We start from the raw sequence: 19,310 nt of genomic DNA, 5'->3' as shown, positions 1-19,310 counted from the left end.
ATCCCGTATGGAAAACATAGAAACAAAATAGAGACATCATTAGCATAGCTGCTGATTCAACAAAGTAAAATTAGTTTAACCCAAGGTAATGAATAAAAATGCACATTTGATCAGTACACTACACTCACAATTTAAGAGATACATTATTCGAATGCTTGGCGAAAGAGATGCGTTTTTAATCTAGAGAGAGTGTCTGAACCCCGAACATTATCAGGATGGCTATTCCAGAGTTTGGGAGCCAAATGTGAGAAGGCTCTACCTCCTTTAGTGGACTTTGCTATCCTAGGAACTACCAAAAGTCCAGAGTTTTGTGACCTTAGGGTGCGTGATGCACTGTAAAAAATAATTCAGTGGCTTAGTAAATTTCACAAAAATAAAGAGCTATATTAACTTAATAAAATCTTTTGAAATCATTTAAGTGATATTTTGAGTGGGTCAGATTAAAAAGAATAATTAAAAATCCAACAAATAATTTCTATAAAATTTACATATATTATTTAAGTTTATGTAATGAAAATAAATAAGTATTTAACTAACTAATTATATTTTTAATATACCTTCAATATTTCTGGTGAATTCTAATAGAAATATTTGATAATTATTTACTTGTACTGATCTGTTTTAGAAACTAAAATTATTAAGTATTTCCAACCAATTTTCCTAAATAAAGTTCCAGCTTAATAAATGACAGTTTAAATAAATTGAGTAAATTTCGCGGCTAAAGTGATCACGTGTGCAGCTCCGCAGGAAAAAAAAAAATCTGCTTTCCTCAGCAGCGACGTCGACTGGCCATACACCTCACAGCTCCTGGTAAGTAAGGTTAGTCAGCTAATCCTACTTACGTTTGTAACACTTTATTAAAAAGTTAATAATTATTAAGCATTTTCTAACAATTGTCTTTGTATTTTACGTCATATTCAACAAGTTTCGTAGCTTAATCGAAGTCACCTGAAGGACGGCTTTCCTCAGCAACGGCAAGACCCGCACTCCTCTCATTTCGTGGTACGTTATGTAATTTAGCCAGCTAATACTAATTATGTTTGTAATGTTTAATTCAGAAGTTAATTATTAAGGATTTCCTAACAATTGTGTTTGTATTTTGCGTTATCTTAAGAAGTTTAACAAGTTTCGCGGCTCAAACAAGAGGCACCTGTCACTGAAGGACTGCTTTTCTCAGCAACGACGTGAACAGCATTACTCGAATTTCCTGTAAGTAACGTAGTCCTTTTATAACTATGTATATTTACAAAAATGTTTTCAAAAGTTGATTAAACATTGACCGTGTGTACGTGTACATAACAGTGTAGTTTTCGAAGTTAGTTAGTGGGGCAGCCATATGTATGTTAGTTTTTTTTTGGAGTGGGTTAACGTTCGTACTATTTGGATCACCGTTTATTTCAACCGCCATTTGAAAGTATAACGATAAGTGTACTGTGGTCAAGCAACTATAACTATAACGTTACATGCCCAATGGAAAACGATTTTGTACAGGTTCCCCTTTGGGGTCAGTGGCTTGTCAAAAGGGAACACTTCATTTATGAACTTTCAAATGACAAAAGCTGTCACGTTGTTGTAAAACATCATAATTACTACACGAACTCAAGTATGAGCTCTTAAATCACCACTACAAATACGCCATGCAAAAGTATTTAAAATGGCGTGGACATAACATAGACTGGTGCGTTTTAATCAGCTCCCACTATAGGGAGTCGGACAGTTTAAGACCTGCTCCATTGTAAAATCATTCTAGTGCACTAGTGATGTGTCGTTCGTGAACGAATCGTTCTTTTTGAACGAATCTTTTAGGTGAACGAATCGTTCTCGTTCACGTAATCCACTGACTCATATTTCTCGTTCAGTGAAGTTCCTCCCTCCACAGCAGCGCGGCGCTATAAGCAGCGCATGCGCAGCTCAGTGAACCGGGTAACAACTGTTTCATCCTGTCAAAGAATTACTCAACCTCGAGCCAATAGCCTTCGAGTATGAGATGTGACAGAGTATTTGATTTGTTGAATGTAGTGAACGAATACGCCCTTCAATGAACGAGTTTCATATGAGTCTGAACTAGATCTAGAGATCTTATCGTTCGTGAACGAAATGACTGAACTGGTACCCATATCGTTCGTGAATGAGTTGAATGAGCTGATACATATCGTTCGTGAATGAAATGACTGAACTGGCACACATGTCGTTCGTGCACGAGTTGAATGATACATCTCGTTCGTGAATGAAATGACTGACCTGATGGTCAGGGTATATTCTGGCAAACCGTTTACCAATCACGTTTCTCAATCGGCAAAGCACATGTCGTTCGTGCACGAGTTGAATGATTTAGTAAATCTCGTTCGTGAATGAAATGACTGAACTGGCACACATGTCATTCGTGAACGAGCTGAATGAACGGATACATGTCGTTCGTGAATGAAATGAACTGGTACATAGCTTATCTCGTTCGTGAACGAAATGAATGAGAGTAAACCGGGTCAGTCTGCCATTTAGCATGTCAATCTCGCAAAAATGCAAAGCGCAGTTATAGGTACTGTACTGTGCACATACGCTTGTTTTGATATTTAGCAACTCCACGTTTAATCCACGATTGATGAATGTGAATATATAATATACAAACTGTCTGACCAAACAATTAAAATGCTATTTAGGCAAGAAAACCTTGTGCTTTGTTCATCTGAACAACTTAATTAGACTTTATATATTGAATGCGATTATACACACATTTTAATAAAGCCAGATCAGTTTTTGCAACAACTGAATACGTTCGTTGACTTAAGACATAACAACATAATACACTTTTTTTTGCCATCTGCTGGCTTATTTTGTGTAATACGAAGAAATGGTCACTGAACGAATCAGTGAACGATTCTGAACGAATCATTTTGGTGAACGAACTGAAAATGAACGAATCACTAGAAAGAATCATAATTTCCACCACTATAGTGCACTGAAACCTAGATCACATACAATATCGGTCAAAAGTTTGAAAACCGTAAGCTTTTTAATGTAACAAATCCAGACCTGGTGGGTATTGAAGGACTGCGGAGGCTGGGGGAGGGGTACATTGTTTTAATTGAGTAAACTTACTAAATTTCTTAAGAGTGTTTTTAAATATATTCATTTTGATTTGAAATTATTTGTAATATTTTTGTTCCCTGAAACAGATCAGTTTAATTTTTCATCCTTAAATAAATTGATAGAAATTTCACAAATATATTATGTGTATTATAAATAAACAATTTGTTAGTCTAATACTAAATTGTTTTAGTGGAAAAAATAAAATATAACTGTACATTTTAGATAAAATAAACTGTTGTATTTTTAGTCCGTTAATATGTTTACATTTATGCCTTTGGCAGACACTTTTAGCCAAAGTAACTTACATTGCATTTCAAGGTACACATTTACAATTTAATAAATTTTTGCTAGCGCCGACGCTCTACTGTTTGAGCTACAGGAAAGCCATCTTTTGTATAATCAAGTGAACTATATTATTCAATGATTTTATTAAGTTAATAAAGTTAAATATTACTGTAATATTTACTAAGCCACAGAATTATTTAGAGGGTTAAGGGTTGAGTGTGAGGATTAATGCAATGCATATTTTTTTCAAGTAGTGCAATTAAACAAGCTTTTTTGTTTCAAAACCATTAGTCATTTTACTTAAATATTAAACATGTTTATAAAGAAATTGGTTGAAATAATGCAGACCTCAATAAAAGCCTATAGCATTGATTTACAGCATAGAAGCTCGCAGTTGGTCTCTTTTCGTTTTTCTTTTAGGTTTATTGTTAAAAATAAATGTCCCTATGTAGAAAATTAACCTGTCCTCTTGTTAAGAAGAATGCTGTTAATTTTTGCAACTCCTCCCCCTAGTAAACTTTGTTTGAGATTTTACCTATCATACGGTCCAACAGAATGTTTGCTTCTTCAGGTGCTATTTGTTTTGTGTATTTGTCACTTTCTTGTAACATTCAGTTTTGAATGTTAGCTCTAACCAGTTATCTTTAAAATTTGCCTGTAGGGTTCAGCTGATCTACCCGTCTTCGTAAACGCAGAGTTGGCAGAGGAGGTCATAAAAATCGACATCCTTCGGAACAATAATGGGGCAGTCAGCGACGTAATCTTGGGAATCTCAGCAGAGCCTGCTGCCATCTTTCAGGAGTCACATTGGATTTGAGATATCCCAAGACCCACAAATACAGGTCCTTCTCCAAAAATTAGCATATTGTGATAAAGTTCATTATTTTCCATAATGTAATGATAAAAATTAAACTTTCATATATTTTAGATTCATTGCACACCAACTGAAATATTTCAGGTCTTTTATTGTTTAAATACTGATGCTTTTGGCATACAGCTCATGAAAACCATAAATTACTATCTCAAAAAAATTGCTTATTTCATCTGACCAATAAAAGTGTTTTTAATACAAAAAAGTCAACCTTCAAATAATTGTTCAGTTATGCACTCAATACTTGGTGGGGAATCCTTTTGCAGAAATGACTGCTTCAATGCGGCGTGGCATGGAGGCAATCAGCCTGTGGAGGCCCACGATGCTTCGATAGCGGCCTTAAGCTCATCCAGAGTGTTTTGTCTTGCGTCTCTTAACTTTCTCTTCACAATATCCCACAGATTCTCTATGGGGTTCAGGTCAGGAGAGTTGGTAGGCCAATTGAGCACAGTAATACCATGGTCAGTAAACCATTTACCAGTGTGAGCAGGTGCCAGGTCGTGCTGAAAAGTGAAATCTTCATCTCCATAAAGCTTTTCAACAGATGGAAACATGAAGTGCTCCCAAATCTCCTGATAACTAGCTGCATTGACCCCTGCCCTTGATAAAACACAGTGGACCAACACCAGCATCACTGACTGTGGGTACTTGATACTGGACTTCAGGCATTTTGGCATTTCCTTCTCCCCAGTCTTCCTCCAGACTCTGGCACCTTGATTTCCAAATGACATGCAAAATTAGCTTTCATCCGAAAAAAGTACTTTGGACCACTGATCAACAGTCCAGTGCTGCTTCTCTGTAGCCCATTTCCTGCACACGCCTGTGCACGGTGGCTCTGGATGTTTCTACTCCAGACTCAGTCCACAATCTTCCTCGGGGTCCGGTCACCTCTTCTCGTTGTGAAGCGTTTTTTGCCACACTTTTTCCTTCCCACAGACTTCCCACTGAGGTGCCTTGATACAGCACTCTGGGAACAGCCTATTCGTTCAGAAATTTCTTTCTGTGTCTTACCCTCTCGCTTGAGGGTGTCAATGATGGCCTTCTGGACAGCAGTCAGGTCGGCAGTCTTACCCATGATTGCAGTTTTGAGTAATGAAGCAGGCTGGGAGTTTTTAAAAGCCTCAGGAATCTTTTGCAGGTGTTTAGAGTTAATTAGTTGATTCAGATGATTAGGTTAATAGCTCGTTTAGAGAACCTTTTCATGATATGCTAATTTTTTGAGATAGGAATTTTGGGTTTTCATGAGCTGTATGCCAAAATCATCAGTATTAAAACAATAAAAACCTGAAATATTTCAGTTGGTGTGCAATGAATCTAGAATATATGAAAGTTAAATTTTTATCATTACATTACAGAAAATAATGAACTTCATCACAATATGCTAATATTTTGAGAAGGACCCTGTACTCACTTGAGTTGTTCCAAAAACTGTTTCTTGAGCTGGATCCTCCAAAACTCTGTTAATGTTCAGAGGTTAAAAAATTATCTTCTTGCATAGTAGTGGTTCATGGTCATCCCACAGAATGGGTATTCCTGATGGAAGTGTTTCTGTTATCTGATTAATTCTGTTGAAGACATAGTTCACCCCAAAAGATGAGGTTGTCATAATTTACTCTCCCTCAATTTGTCCGGAACCTGTACGAGTTTCTTTCTTCTGTTGAACACAAAAGATATTTTAAGTGAAGTGACGTGACATTCAGCCAAGTATTAAAGAGTGTTGGTTAACGCAGTTAAAGGTTGCAATTGACTTTGCATAGTATACTTTTTTTTTTTTTTTTTTCCTATTATGGAAGTCAATGGCAACTTTCAACTATCTGTTAACCAACATTCATTAAAATATATTTTGTGTTCAACAGAAGAAAGAAATTCGTACAGATTTGGGACAACCCGGGGGGGCGAGTACATTATGACAACATCATCTTTTTGGGTGAACTATCCCTTTAATATTGATGTAAGTGTTGCTTTTATATTTTTTTATGGTTTAATGTTGAGTGTGACTGCAAATGGCTGGTATGCACCAGGAACAAAGATGTCATTTCTCTTACGGCTATCGTATTTTACATGTAATCTACTTGAATACTAAGATGGATGAAATGTTTCATAAGGTTTTATCATTTCCCTTATGGCTACTTTACAGTTTTTAATTTTTGCAATCTACTGGAATATTAAAATGGATACAATGTTTCAAAGGTTGATTTTAGACTTTGTCTTATGTTTAATTGACATACATTTTCAATAAAAAATGTGTTTCTTTCTTTATTTGGTTTTATTATATTAATTATAAAGGGTAAATGGTGTAAAAAAAAAAAAAAAGTGAATGCAGCATTTTGATAATTTATAGTCCAATATTAAGTTAAATTCACTTTTACATGTAGTAAACGTAGCACATTTTTTTTGGTAAAATTCCATCCAATATTTCAATTATATCTACTCAATATTTTTTTGTTTATTTTACATAGAATTACAGTTGTGGTGTTTTATAATTTTGATTATATCCAATTAATTTTATTTCTCATATAAAGTAATTCAGTTACTCAGATTTACTTAATTTTTTTACTGACAATTACTCAATTTAAACAGTATATTTCATTGGTTTCACAGCTTTAAAATTTACTCAATTTTTTTGAGTGTAAAAATGTTTCACCAAAAAAATTGAGTAAATAATAGTTAAACTTTTTACAGTGTGGGTTGTAGCGTGGTAGAAGGCTAGTAAGGTAGGCAGGAGCTAAACCATTTAGGGCCTTATAGGTAAGTAATGATAATTTGTAACTGATACGGAACTTAATAGGTAGCCAGTGCAGAGACTTTAAAATTGGGGTAATATGATCATATTTTCTTGACCTCGTAAGGACTCTAGCTGCTGCATTTTCGACTACCTGTAGCTTGTTTATTGACAAAGCAGGACAACCACCTAAAAGTGCATTACAATAGTCCAGTCTAGAGGTCATAAATGCATGAACCAGCTTTTCTGCATCAGAAACAGATAACATGTTTCGTAGCTTGGCAATGTTTCTAAGATGGAAGAATGCAGTTTTTGTAACATTAGAAATATGATTTTCAAAAGACAAATTGCTGTCTAATATAACACCCAGATTTCTGACTGTAGAGGAAGTAACAGTACATCCGTCTAGTTGCAGATTGTAATCTACAAGATTCTGTGTAGTGTTTTTTGGTCCAATAATTAATATCTCTGTCTTATCCGAATTTAATTGGAGAAAATTATTTGTCATCCAATCTTTTACATTTTTAAACACACTCTGTTAGCGTAGATAATTGAGAAGTTTCATCTGGTCTTGTGGGGAAACATAGCTGAGTATCATCAGCATAACAGTGGAAGCTTATTCCGTATTTTCTAATAATATTACCAAGGGGCAACATGCATATTGAAAATAGAAGGGGACCTAGGACGGATCCTTGTGGCACTCCATATTTTACTGATGATAAATGAGATGACACCCCATTTAAGTAAACAAAATGGTAGCGATCGGACAGGTAGGATCTAAACCATCTTAGAGCCTGCCATTGAATACCTGTATAGTTTTGTAATTGATCTATGAGTATGTCATGATCTATGGTGTCGAACGCAGCACTAAGATCAAGTAAGACTAGAAATGAGATGCAGCCTTGATCTGACGCAAGGAGCAAGTAATTTGTAATTTTAACAAGTGCAGTTTCTGTGCTATTGTGGGGCCTGAAACCTGAAATTCTTCATACAAATAATTTTTATGCAGGAAGGTGCTCAATTGAGCAGACATAACTTTTTCAAAAATTTTAGACATAAATGGAAGATTTGAAAAAGGCCTATAATCTGCCAATACACTAGGATCTAGTTTTGGTTTCTTAATAAGAGGCTTGATAACCGCCAGCTTGAATGGTTTTGGAACGTGACCTAAAGATAACGATGTGTTAATGATATGGAGAAGCAGTTCTTCGGCTAGAGGTAACAACTCTTTCAGCAATTTAGTGGGTACAGGATCTAATAAACATGTTGTTGGTTTAGATACAGTGATAAGTTTATTCAGCTCTTCCTGTCCTATAGTTGTAAAGCACTGCAGTTTATCTTTGGGTGCGATGGATGAAACTGAAGTGTTAGATGCTGTAGAATCTACATTTGCTATTTTATTTCTAATGTTATCTATTTTATCAGTGAAGAAATTCATAAAGTCATTACTATTTAACGTTGGTGGAATATAGTGGCGTCTTGTAATTTGTTAATTTAGCCACTGTGCTAAATAAAAACCTTGGATTGTTTTGGTTATTTTCAATGAGTTTGTGTATATGCTCTGCCCTAGCAGTTTTTAGAACCTGTCTATAGCTGGACATACTGTTTTTCCATGCAATTCTAAAAACTTTCAAGTTTTTCTCCATTTGCGTTCAAGACTACGAGTTTCTTTCTTGAGAGAGTGAGTATTACTGTTATACCATGGCACAGTACGTTTTTTCTAACCTTTTTCAATTTGTTGGGGGCAACAGTTTCTAATGTATTAGAGAAAATAGTGCCCATGTTGTCAGTCATTTTGTCTAATTCATGTGTATTTTTGGGTACAAATAGCAGTTGAGATAGATCAGGCAGGTTATTTGCGAATCTTTCTTTGGTGGCTGGAACAATAGTTCTGCCCAGACGGTAACGGTGAGACATATAGTTAATATCAGTTATACGCAGCATGCACGATACAAGGAAATGGTCTGTAATATCATCACTTTGAGGTACAATATCTATAGCGGTAAGATCGATTCCATGAGATATAATTAAATCTAGTGTATGATTAAAACGATGAGTGGGCCCGGTGACTAGTGCCTTAGTGCCTTATCAACTGTAACTAGAAGATCTGAGAGGAAATCTGGAAATTCTTTTAGGAAATCTGTATACGGCCCTGGTGGTCTATACAGGCCCGTCGCAACAAGGCAGGCAAACCAAGCAGTTGCTTGGGGCCCCGAGCTGACCTGGGGCCCCAAGACAACGACTGGTTAAGAATAAAATGCAACGACACTGTGTGAGCGCCCCTTTGATCGTCAATGCAGTAACATGTAATGACACTGTTATCGGGATCCCCCTCAAGGGGGCCCCTCTCAGTTGTCGCTGACAGCAGCAGGCCAACCAAGTCAAGTGATCTCTGCTTTTTTTTTTTTCGAACGGAAGGAATATGGTTACTGTAATATGTTTTTAATTAGTATTAACTCTGTTATTATTCTTGATTTTCCAAAGTACAAGCATTTTTGAATTTTGCCTTATGTGTGACCAAAAATTAAGTATTTTTTGTTTCAGCTGTTTGATCGTGCTGGTGCCTCGCGCACATATTGACTGGAAACAGCAGTCGTTCACCAGACATTCGGCGTGAGCACTTTGACATATTGTTAATTATGATTTTTTTTTTCATCAATACTGAAACGCACACAGCCTATTTACCTCATGAATAATAGTTAAGCTTCAAATGGGCAACATCACAAATATGGAAATGTTTGATTTCTCCCGATTGAGAAAGCCCAAGCTTACCTTATGCTTAGCTTTAAATTATTATTATTATTTATTTCTAAGCCTATATTATTATATACTGCAATTATATTTATCCACTAGAATTATATATTTTTAATTATTGTTTTGTTCTGATAAATTTGTTAAATTTAAAGGATTTGTTGTAAAATATTTTCTAATAGCCTATTTTTTTCCTCTCACAACCTCGGATTTATTTTTTATCGTGTTTAAAAAAAAAACATGCACAAAACGAAAATAGGTGATTGATCCGTTAAAATGAAACCTACACACGACTCATGTATTTTTTTCCTCTGACAAACTTTATTAATTTTTTAGCGTGTTTAAAAAGATCAGCCTCCCGCCAAGCTCAGCTGTGGACGATTAAAAAATGTTTGATATAAAGCAGTGGTTCTCAACCCACGGCCCGTCACGAATTCTTATGCTGCCTGCACCACATGCTGAATTAAAAAAAAAAAAAAAAAACTTTATCAGTTTGTAAAATTTTATTGTTTAGATCAATTTAAAAAAAGATATGCTACTAATGAAATATAAGCTATATCCTAATGTTTTTTTCTTCATATATTATTTTCAGACATGAACACTGGCATAAGCATTTAACGAACACATACAAGCGCGCACTTTGGCAGAATTCAATTCAAATAGTCATCAACAGCCATTAGGTAAATTGCCTTTAAGGTAAAATTGCGCATCAGAATGGACAAATTTGTTTTTTAAGGAAGAAAAAAAGAAATTCAAAAAATGCCAGCGAATGAACATGTACAAACTGTCATTAGTCGCAGTATCAGTATTGAAGGAGAAGTGCTGGATTTTCGATTATTTTTTTTTTTTTTGCCCCGTAACTCACTTGAAGAAGTTCAGATAAATGGAAACACCATACACTATGTAACAATCCTTAATTGAAGAAATTTGGCAAAATATCTCAAGAGAGAACCTCATATTATTAAATTCAAAAGTGCTTTCCATATTTGGATCAAAATAGGCTACATTTGTGAACGCACATTTGTGAACGCACAGGCTTCAAAAGCAAAATTGCACATGTGCAGGCAGAGTGAAGAAGCTCATTGCTACTCGAACCTGTGCAATCCGTCAATAAAAGAATATAACGACAGCGATGTGCAATAATTCTGGTCAATTGCAGAGCTGGCCATCAGCCTGCGCATTCAGAAGTATACATTGAAGAAGTCTGCGTCCGCGCTGGCCGTGCACGCGTCCGATTTGCTCATGCGGAAAGTATAACACAGGCGTTACAATTTCTAGCTGAATCTCACAAAATTGGTCCGCTCCCGACAGCATCAGGTGTTTAATTTATGGGGAGTAGAATTGTTTATTTCAATGAATATAATAGATTATATATCATAATATTTAGGCTATAATATTATAAATCAGGTTGGTTTGTATTGCTGACGTTATATGTAAATTATATGCGTAGACTTGCACTTAGACCTTAGTGCGGCCCGCTGGAAAAAAGGTTGAGAACCACTTATATAAAGGTTGCTGTCCCATTTTATACAGGAATTGTTCATTTTAAAAAAATCGAATTATATTGTTGGTTCTAATTATATTGTTAACACAAGTTCATTTAGAACTTTTTTTTTTACTTATAAACTCCTTGAGAATTTAAAGTTAGTTTAATAGTATTTAAATTCAAGTTTAAAAAAAAAAGGTTTTAATTGCTTAAATTATTTTTATTAATTAATAATATGTTATCATGTTTATTCTTGTAAAACATACGTGTTTATTCTTTAGGAAAACAAGGGAAAAAATAAGGGTCAATCCGAATACTTGTTTTGCTTTACCTATTTATGTAAGCTACAATTATTCAAATAATAATAATAATAAAATAATGTCATTAAAATTACCATTGGCCTGAGTAATTTTGACCATTATAGAATTGTGACTTTAAAGATTAGTCATTTAGGTGGTAAAAATACTGTGAAATTAATAATGGCATGGATTTTAGAGCATAACAACTGAAGGTTTATGAAACATTAGCCAATAAAGCATTTTTTTAAACAACGGAACTTAAAGTTGTGTGATAAAATATTATTTCAACAATACAGCATGTGAATAAATAAAATGTATAATTTTCATAACATTTCATTATTCATAAAATGCATAACTTTTTTGGTGTTTTGGATATGTACTTCAATATAATGAGCTCCAAGTTTAAGAATAGTCCTAGACTTCTCTCTCTCTTTAACAGCATTAGCTCAATGATATACGTCTTCCTTCCGTTAGAATTTTCCTGCCTTGCTAAATGTTGGACTCATGATCAATAAGTTCGCTTCAATCTGATTCAGTAAAGTCAAACCGCAGACAGTGAAGCCTTGGAGACCCACACGATTTGAGGCGAGAACAGAGGACTCTGCTTGGTCTTAAAGCCTCCCGCGAACATCCACGATCACAAATAACAATGATTTTCTTAAAATAATGATTAATTATTAATTGATGATTTGTTATCATCATTATGGTCTTGTGAAAATAATAATATGGGCTGCGAGAAAATTATGAATACAAATAGTAGCCTAGTACTGCTGAGTGCCGGCATGTTTCAGCCCAGTAACACACGTTCCTCAGAGCCAAAACACAGACCGAATTCTGTTCAGCTGGAGGGGGTTGAGTTTTGGATAGTTATTCATGGCTTGTGGGGTCGAGTGTGAATTGCTCTTTCATATGGACAGTGTCTTATGAGGCTTTCACTTGCTGAACCGGTTTATATAGGACTGTTGTTTTGGTTATATTCACAGTGCTGGCTCTCTCCGGCGAGAGAAATGCAACATTCACAAATTACACTATTCCTTTTCGTTTAAACACATTTCAAGCTTTCTGTAGATATATTTTTAATGTATACCTATGTGAGACACCACAATATTATGTTTATTAAAAAATTATACATTCATTATCAAGAAAAATTAAAGTGATGAGACGGCGCCTCCCTGTCATTAATGCACATTAATAATTTTTGCACAAGCACTTGAATATAAGCTTCTTATCACGAGTAAAATTCATGCCAACAGCCAACATATTTAGCTTGATCAGAAGGTTGACTGCAAGAGTCGAGCGGGATGTTAAGAGTTTGTCTGCTTCTTTTACTGATTATTTTCGGGTTAAAGCATGATTTAAATAGATTCACACTCAATCGCTTTCGCAATAATGCGTTCAAACAAATGTAATCTTACAGTGCTACATTATCACCATGCTATCTGATTTTGAAATCTTGAAGTTAATCGATCTGTTTAGATAAAATAACTGACAAAGATGATATTTTCATCACAAACAAAATTTTCACAGCAGAAAGCAGCAATTAAAGATTAGTTTGGCATGTGATATAGGGAAAAAAGTTTACACATAGCTTAAGCCACTTTGAAACTCTCCTGTTATATATATTTTTTTATTATTATTATTTTATATGCTATGTTATGAACATAAAATTTCAAACACACTGAAATACTTTATTCACGGAGTGAAGTCGGAGCGTGTTTCTGGTATCAATAGCCGCATTTCCACTGTCGGGCCAGTGCGAGCTAGGGCTTAAAGCGGGCAGGGCGGGGCTCATAGCCTCGGGCCAGTAGCACGAGGCCAGAATAGCGCAGGGTTTCCACAGTGGAGCCTGAAGCTCCTCCGCGCATCACTAAAACACACCCTTTACACGCCTCTCAGAACAACGTCATGCAACCTCATTATTTCACCAACAAAGAGAAGTTATCAGAAAAAGTCACTGGAACATGCGCGATAACAAAACGAAGATGATAAAGCGGCCGCTTGTTTGCATGCTTTGTTTTATATTCACATTCAAAAGCATTGATGTAGAATAAGTGATACATTGATCATAGGCTATTGATTTAATTTATCAGGACTCAAAATTAATCACACATAAATACACTTATTTCTATTTTATTTATTTATTTTTAACGCTTATGAAAATAGCCTGCTTATTCAGTCGAGTCTGTTTCTGTTTATTAGCCACAGCCTTCACATTTAGAATGAATGATAATATCTCTATTTTTATAAAAGCTCCCGAACAAAAACATTAGGCTATTTTATTTTTTTATGACGTGAGCTAAACTCTCGAGATGAGGCTTGTGACAGATAATATACATTACTAAATAAATACACGAGAATAAGAAGCTGAGGTCTGATTTCCTCAAACGGTCATATTTACCATGTTTACTATGGTAATGTTAATTCCTAGCCTGCACAGACTTTTGCATCGCTTATAAATATTTTTGCCTTGTATGGTGATTATAATACACATTGGATCAAGTTATTTCAAAGACTCGCTGCTGACTGAAAGTGAGTTTTGAGCTTGATTTATTTAAAAAAGTGTTTAATGCTGGTGTTATAGCTGTTATCTTTCCGAAATGATCAGCAACGCAGACTCTCTATTTTTATAAAATCTCCTGAACAAAAATCATTATTATATTTTGTAGATATGCAACGTGGAGCTAAACTCACGAAACGAGATGACAGATAAAATGTTACTTAATAAATATACAATTGTGATAGAGAATAAGAAGCTGACGTCTGATTTATCCAAGCGGTCATATTTACCATGTTTACTATGGGAACGTTAAAGGGGGGGGGGGGGTGAAATGCTCATTTTCACTCAATCTCCTGTTAATCTTGAGTACCTATAGAGTAGTACTGCATCCTTCACATCTCCAAAAAGTCTTTAGCTTTATTATATTTATAAGAGAAAAATAGTCTGTGCCGATTTTTTTCGGAAAAACGTGTGGTCGGAGCTAAAGAATCACAAGCGGGAGTAGGCTTTTGCGTTGAGAGCATTTGGAAGATGTGACATTACCATGAGAAAAAAAAAACATAATCTAAAACAAACCATGGCTAACAGTCAGATTCAGCCGTTTATTTATGATCCAGAATCAGATCCCAAGGCTGAAACTGAGCAAGAGCAGCAGCAGCAATGACTACAACAGCATCTCTATGTGGTATGTATTGAAACTGTATATATTTGCTTATGTAACCCCTCTCTCCCGGGTCCTTTCTGACGCTCCTCGCACTCGCTCCAAGCGGGGCTCGAACCCGGGTCTCCTCTAACAAGGAGGCTAAATGGCTACAGCCACTAGCGTCTGTTGCTAGTGCGTCTTTTGAGATCGGGGGGGTTTACCTGCACAGCACTACTCGCTGGCCACCTTAACACTTAGCGGTTTTGGAAAATGACTAAGTTCCACTTTATGTCGTCTTTTTTTTTTTCTTTAAAGGTGTAAAAGAGGTTTACTTGATGTGCTTACGCGCCGATAGCTAAGTTAACAACACAGAGATATTTGAAGCAGTTTTACTCACCGCCTGCGGTTCCAACACACGATCGTGACCCTTTTTCGTTGGGACTGCATTATCCTTAAGAAATAAACGATATGCAAATCCGGCGTCAAACTGGGCCTTGTTTGTAAAACAAGCATCTTCGAAATGCAGGGAACAAACAAAAACACTTGCACAACTCCGTCGATGCTCTTCAAAAATAAACTCTGTCCACTGGTCCCTTGATGTTTTTTTTGGGGTAATCTGTGCAGGGTTGTCTTGCCCTCTCAACCAAAAAAACACTTCTTTTGTGACATTTCGCTCTCGCTGATGTCACGGAGTGACTGTGACGGGGCGGAACCAAAAATGAGGAAGATTAGTTCCGCCCGGACCATATATCGCAAACACCGCCGCTTCCGGGAACGCTGGCGAACCCAAATCGGCGTGTTATTGGGAACAGGTGTCTAGTTGAGCGTGGCGATCACTGTTTGGGCAATTTGGTGAAGAGGAGACACATAAATAGGGCATCAGAAACACAGGATTTGGTTGGTGATTCCCAGTAGTTATTGTGGGTGCAACGGAGCAGAGGGGAGAGTTGAAGAGAGATTTTATGGTGTACTGTGGAGTTTGGCAAAAGAGAGATACACACACAGGGCTGAGTATACGAATATCTTTATTGGAGCATTGTGTTCAGATGCATTGTGTGATGTGAAGTTAACACCCATTGAAGATCTGCTAGGATTGCAGGAAGGAGATCGTGCTGCCAGTTGTGTCGGATGTCGGTTATCAAGAGAAGTGGAAAGATCCAGTGTTAATGAAAGTGTGAGTACACTGAAATATTCGTCGTGTCAACAGTTACTTTGCAAGTGTGGAATATCCATATACCTCTTGGGAGTTGTGACCAGTGTGAGCGGCCCCACCGTAATAGGATTGGTGGGTGAGCCGGGACCAGCAAAAAAAAGGAGTCTGGTACCTTGTCGTGGCTGTGACATTTCCTCTGGCCGTCTGTTGCATCGGTGCCCCCAACGTCCAGGAACTAATCCCCGGTCCTATGTGGTTTTGACCCTAATTCACTGTGAGTGTGTGGAGTGCAGTGGGTGAGTCCTTTTCTTTGATTCAGAGATCAAAAGGTTACAATAAACAAAATGGCGTCAAACTCCTTACTTTCTCCCAACCCTCTAGATTTACAATGATATACAATTATTTACAAGATCAGGCAAACAGAGTTACAAGGAGAATCCAAATACACATCATAACAAGCAATAGAGTCAAAATACCAATCAGTTCCTACTTACAAAAAAAAAATAGTATCAAAGTTCAACAGAGACCAAACAACCAAAACAGCCAAAAAACAACAATTCTCTCTCTCTACTCTGCACTGCACTGGAGAAAGGAAGTGACATCAGGGCTTTTAAGGTGTGCCTAAGATTGAATGCACCAATCTAGATGGGCCAGTCATTAACCTTTAGGAGCCAATCAGCATCCTACCTGGACACAAACACTTTCAAATACAAAAAAAGGAGACAAAATGACAAGATGCAAAACAATGGGTTGTAACACTGTGTGTACACTACACTTGAAGTCTGCAGTGTCGTGCTGTGTCATGTCGTCAGTAATCACCCTCTAGGCTGGGAGAGAAAACCCTGTGGAGAAGAACGTGCACCGGTGTTGCGAGACGACCATCTTTTATATACATGCCCGCTTGTGGCTTTGGACTCCTACTCCGCCGAGTGGTGACGTGTCAACAATAGCAAGTAAGGAACAGTGTGCATATTGTGGGGGACGACGACTGAGAGAAGTGTTGGCTGCTATCCGAACATCCAGCTGTGTAGCCCTTGTGTATGAATACCTGTTTGTGGAGTGCTTTCAGAGGTTCGCCCCTGTCTAGATCTCTGGTCCGTTGTCTGGAAGAGAGGAGAGGGAAGCGTTCGAGTCATTCCTGAGGTACATACCCGGTGGCACAAACCTACCTGAAGTCACTCAGCGTGGTGGCACCAGCTGAGGCCGTGGAAGGCCCAACGTGCAGCAACTTCAATCTGTACTCCTGTCCACTCTTGGTCAAATTCGAGAGGTGGTGCGTCTTTCTCCATATATTTACTGAAGCTAAGTAAATTTGTGAAGGAACTCTGTCTGTTTGTTACCAGTCGTCGTGGGAGAGTTTCCACGGTTGGAGGTGACCGTGTTGAGTGTTGGTCTGGGAAGTCTGCCCCGGTGAGGAAGACCACAGTTGTCGTGACATATACACCCTCTCTAGACTCCCGAGCTGAAAAGGGCTAAAGCCTGACGTCCACCTCTTCGAGGGTCTGTGAGTTGTATCCATTCAGTATTGTCATTGTATATCCACCTGCATGCCCAGAGCAAAGCTCCAGTTGCCCCTGTATACCCCCCTGTACACCTCGAGCTAAGAGCCAGCGTATTGCCCTTATATACTTATCTGTATGCCCAAAGTCAAGCTCCAGTTGCCCCTGTATACCCCTCTGTACGCCTAAAGCTAAGAGCCAGCGTATTGTCCTTGTATACTTACCTGTATGCCCAAAGTCAAGCTCCAGTTGCCCCTGTATACCCCCCTGTACACCTCGAGCTAAGAGCCAGCGTATTGCCCTTATATACTTATCTGTATGCCCAAAGTCAAGCTCCAGTTGCCCCTGTATACCCCTCTGTACGCCTAAAGCTAAGAGCCAGTGTATTGCCTTTGTATACTCACCTGTACGTCCAAAGTAAAGACCCATTTGTCCTTCTGCATACTTACCTGTATGCCCCGAGTGAAATACCAGTGCATCGCCCTTGCATACTCACCTGCAAACTCCATCCGTAAGGTTTACCTGGACAAAAATCGAAGTTAAGGATTGTGTATCTTTCTTGCATACTTATCTATACACCGAAGGCCAAGACCCCAATATATTCACCTGCATACTTACCTGTGGACCTTTTAGGTGTTCTTGGGACCTCCTCGAGGTGGAAACTAGGGAGGGGCGAGACCCACGACATCTGTAGTCCGCTCCGACCCGTGACACTCTGATCAGTGAATGTCTCGTCTCTGCTCTGCTATACGGGAGCGCGCGCTCTTCCGGGAGAAGTGCCCTTAGGACCCATATAAGTATATAAGACCCATACTCGAAAAAAACTTTCCGAAACTTGTGACAAACCGGAAGGAGTATTTTTGGAACAAAAATACTCCTTCAAACGTACAACTTAATTTTTGAAACTTTGTCCATGTTTAGCATGGGAATCCAACTCTTTAACAGTGTAAAAAAACTCAGTATGCATGAAATAGCATTTCACCCTCCCTTTAATTTTTAGCGATGCTTAGTCTTTTACATCGCTTCTAAATATTTCTGCCTTGTTCAGTAATTATAATCCACATCGGATCAAGTTATTTAAAACACTTGCTGCTAACTAAGAGTGAGTTTTGAGCTCAACTTATTTTAAAAATCTATAATACTGGTGTTAAAGCTGTTATCTTTCTGAAATGATCCGCAGCGCAGAGTCTAACATTACTCTAAAATTACTTTAGTTGTCAATTACTAAAGCTTTTTTTTTTTACATTGTGTGAATGTTGTTGATTATAATGAGAGAACTTGAGTTTAATCGTGAGGACGTTTTATTAATTCTTTAGAGTTTCAAAGATTTAATCGTGCTGGTTTAATTTTCTTGTTTTAGGCAAATTAGGCCTAAATAATGGGAACAAAATTATACAGTGCTTCACATTTAAACATGCAACAATTTCTTAATCTTAATTTCTCCATTTCTGAATAATATAATGCATAATTAATATAAATAATACTGCACACCTTTTAAATGTGTCCAATCTAAAATATGGTTTAATACCATGTAGCTTAGAAAATATAAGCACAGACTCTTTCTCTTTCTAAGAAATGCACATAACTTCATAAATACCAAACTTTCATCTGTGAATATTAAATATATTAAATAATTAAACTATAGTGTTTTTCTTTCATTTTCCGTGACTGAAGCCATCAAATGTAACACATCAGTGAGGCAAAACTGACGTCTATTTGCGAAAATGTGCTTTGATGCGCTTGTTTGATAACTTGTGGTTAAAGCGCCACTCATTGGTCAAAAGCTGCAAATGCACTTTATACCGTTTAGTTTAGAGAGAGTTGGGTTTATATGCCTTAATTCAAAATCTACAAGCTTTGGGATTGCATTGTTTTAGATTCAACAAACCATGATTCATTAGTTCAGAACCCATGAATCAATGACCTGCATATCCGTTACAAGGCAAAGATGAATGAGAAGGAGATGGAGAAAAAAAATAATAATAATATTAATAATAATAATAATGTTCAAAATAAA

The 19,310-nt window shown here is 37.0% G+C and overlaps 1 long non-coding RNA gene across 1 annotated transcript; it reads left to right on the top strand.

Moving 5' to 3' along the window:
- The first annotated feature begins 334 nt into the window (after positions 1-334).
- Positions 335-5,145, top strand: LOC127933957 (uncharacterized). Its single transcript, XR_008147635.1, has 3 exons — positions 335-1,002; positions 1,115-1,209; positions 4,034-5,145. It is a non-coding gene; the product is annotated as an uncharacterized LOC127933957 (long non-coding RNA).
- Positions 5,146-19,310: the final 14,165 nt, after the last annotated feature.

The sequence above is a fragment of the Carassius gibelio genome, chromosome A18 (assembly GCF_023724105.1).
Source record: "Carassius gibelio isolate Cgi1373 ecotype wild population from Czech Republic chromosome A18, carGib1.2-hapl.c, whole genome shotgun sequence".
NCBI classification, from domain to species: Eukaryota; Metazoa; Chordata; class Actinopteri; order Cypriniformes; family Cyprinidae; genus Carassius; species Carassius gibelio.
This window is presented reverse-complemented; position numbering and strand designations above follow the sequence as displayed.